We start from the raw sequence: 3,337 nt of genomic DNA on the forward strand, positions 1-3,337 counted from the left end.
AAAACAAGTTTTAATGACTCCAACCTAAGTGTATGTAAACATCCGACTTCAACTGTACATACAGTATGAGTGTGTGTGTGCGTGTGTTTGCAATCAAAGCTCAGCATATCCCTTACCTACATATGCCACCTCAAATTGGTTTTAATAATAATAGTTATGTCAATCATTGAAGCTATCTATAACAGCAACAGCTGGAACTTCGTGAGAGCTAACTCCAATTTTCATAGTCAAATTGTGTCTGTAGAATAATCAAGGTGGAAAATGAATTGCCCCCATTATATAGACTGCATTTAGAACTGATTACTTTATGATTGATTGTCACCCAAAATATGTCACACATTACAGTATTTCATAATGGCATTGAGAACATTCATTTTGCTAACAGCCTTATTTCCATATGATAAGGGGGATAATTATGGGCTCTATGTTAGTTTTATGACAAGCATAACGTCTCCCGCTATCTCTCTCTCAATTAAGGGATTGCAATGACATCCTATTTCCCAGATGAAATAGTTTTAGAGTGACCAAAAACAGCATCAGTTAGGCTGTATGCTTGGATTAGTGGGGGGCGGGGAGCAATATTCCACGTTGATTGCCACAAGTCACATACTGCTGTATTTTCTAATTTGACTGTTCGACAATCGGCATGAACCTGATTCCTGGTTAACGGATGGAGAGCAGATTGCCAATGAGTACGGCGCTCAGACACAAAAACAAGCCATACAGGTACCCGCCATGTTGTGGAGTCAACATAAGTCAGAAATAGCATTATAAATATTCACTTACCTTTGATGATCTTCGTCAGAATGTACTCCCAGGAATCCCAGTTCCACAATAAATGTTTGATTTGTTCCATAAAGTCCATAATTTGTGTCCAAATTCCTCGTTGTTTGCGTGTTCAGTACACAATCTAAACTCATGACGCGCGGGCAGGTTCAGGCAAAAGTTCAGACGAAAAGTAATATTACAGTCCGTAGAAACATGTCAAACGAAGTATAGAATCAATCTTTAGGATGTTTTTAACATAAATCTTCAATAATGTTCCAACCGGAGAATTCCTTTGTCTGTAGAAAAGCAATGGAACAGAGCTCGCTCTCACGTGAACGAGCGTCATGAGCTCAAAGCGTTCTGCCAGACCTCTCACTCATTCCCCTCTCATTCGGCCCCACTTCACAGTAGAAGCATCAGACAAGGTTCTAAAGACTGTTGACAACCAGTGGAAGCCTTAAGAAGTGCAACATGACCCATATCCCACTGCATCTTCAATAGGGAATGAGTTGAAAAACGACCACTCTCAGATTTTCCACTTCCTGGTTGGATTTTTTCTCAGGTTGTTGCCTGCCAAATTAGTTCTGTTATACTCACAGACATCATTCAAACAGTTTTAGAAACTTCAGAGTGTTTTCTATCCAAATCTATTAATAATATGCATATATTAGCAATTGGGACTGAGTAGCAGGCAGTTTACTCTGGGCACGCTTTTCATCCAAATGTGAAAATGCTGGCTTTTTACACTATTTTAGCTGGACAGCGTAACACTTACCTTAAACCCCCCCCATACAATGTCATTACTTTACTTATAATGGTTTGGAACACCTGGGACAATCACGTGACAATACCTCCAAAAACGTCCAGGGGAGCTTCAGGGGACCATGACACAACGTCCCAAGAATGTCCAACAGGGAACGAGACACAACCTCCTGGTGACCATGACATCAAAACGAAGAAATAAACACACTTTGACTTCAGTTCATTTGTGACTACTTACAGATTCATTTTATTTAGCCTGCGTCCCACCAATACACATTTCTGTATTTTTATCATAGAAAACAGAAGATAGCTCTCTCTTCGGGTTAATGACATTAAAAACAGAACATACACATGTGCACAATGTATATACAAATATACAGTAGATTTGTGTATGGTGTCTGTTTAGTGTACATTCCACTCCTTGTACTCTGTGTCAATGCAAAACATCTTTGGCATATGACATGGAGTACAGGTACTGGAATGTTAGCTGAACAGACTGGTTCCAAGGCTAGGTGTATGAACATTTTGGGGAATCAAATCCCCTCGTGCCCCCTGGCTGTTGCTGATAATTTAGCATTAGCTTAGTTGTTCTTTTCTGGTGTGACTAGCAGAGATGGAAAAGGAAGCGAGACATCCCACTCGTGGCCCACATCCTTTTTTTCTATTTCAATGAGTTTAGACCAGACCCGGCTGCTATTGCATTGGTGTCCATGGGAGAGCCACCCTCTTAAGTAGACCATCACTGACCATGTTTTTAAGTTTAGGGGAGTTGTAGGCCAGCGGAGGGATGTTGTTGACCAGTATGAGCTGCAGAGGCTTCCTCTCCCTGCTGTACTGGCAGCGTATGTAGCGGAAGACGACTGCACGGTACGTTGAACAGAGTTTTTGAACAGTGTATACCAGAGGGTTAAAGGCTGAGGAGAGGTATACACCCACACAAACATGTTCAGCAGCCCTCCCATCACCCCCGGGTCACAGTTCATGGGGTCGCACACCACCACCAGTACGTTGTGGATGAAGAACGGACACCACATGACCACAAACAGGAAGAAGGCCATGCCCAGGACCTTGGGAGGCCTTCTGCTTGTTGCTGATTGACTGCATGGTGCGACGCCCATACCTCAGGTCCACCCCTGCCCACCAACCCCTCTTCCTACCCCTCCTGTGTTGTGGCTTAGTGAACACCTGAAGAAAAGCTTCTCTGAGGAGAGCGAGGCCTGGGGAAAGAAGCCCAGGGTCAGGGTGGCGCTCCACTTGGGCCGGGGCACCAGCTGGTCCAGGCAGAGGGTAGCTTCAGTCTGCAGGGCGCTGATGGTGAGGAAGTAGCTGACCACCATAATGGTGAGGGGGACGAAGAGGCCAGGAAGGAGCACACCATGACAAAAACTGTTGTCCGTCAGCAGGCAGCTGCCATGTTTGAACACCATTGCGGTCGTATGGAGATACCACCACAGAAACACAGAGAAAAGAGAGAGGTTGGTTTAGTGTGTGTGTGTGTGTGTGTGTGTGTGTGTGTGTGTGTGTGTGTGTGTGTTCCACTTCTTTTGAATTAATAATCATTGTCAAAATCAGATGCTTAAACATGGAATGATTATTCAGTGCATTGGAAACTAACATATGCCATCTCTTTTGGTGCAAGAGCCCATAGAGCTCAGACCTTCTTTCACCCTTCATCACTGAAGTGGGACACAGGTCTGTCGTACTGGGAACACAGGGGTTCTGGGACGGAGAGCTCACAAACATTCTCCACATACGATCAGGGGTGACCTCATTGAAGAGGAGATCCAGCAGCCTGTCTATGTAGCCT

The 3,337-nt window shown here is 44.1% G+C and overlaps 1 pseudogene; it reads right to left on the reverse strand.

The window, feature by feature from the left end:
• Positions 1 to 2,223: 2,223 nt before the first annotated feature.
• LOC139545889 (5-hydroxytryptamine receptor 2A-like) lies at positions 2,224 to 2,957 on the reverse strand (annotated as a pseudogene).
• Positions 2,958 to 3,337: the final 380 nt, after the last annotated feature.

This window comes from Salvelinus alpinus, chromosome 19 (genome assembly GCF_045679555.1).
Source record: "Salvelinus alpinus chromosome 19, SLU_Salpinus.1, whole genome shotgun sequence".
In the NCBI taxonomy this organism is placed as follows: Eukaryota; Metazoa; Chordata; class Actinopteri; order Salmoniformes; family Salmonidae; genus Salvelinus; species Salvelinus alpinus.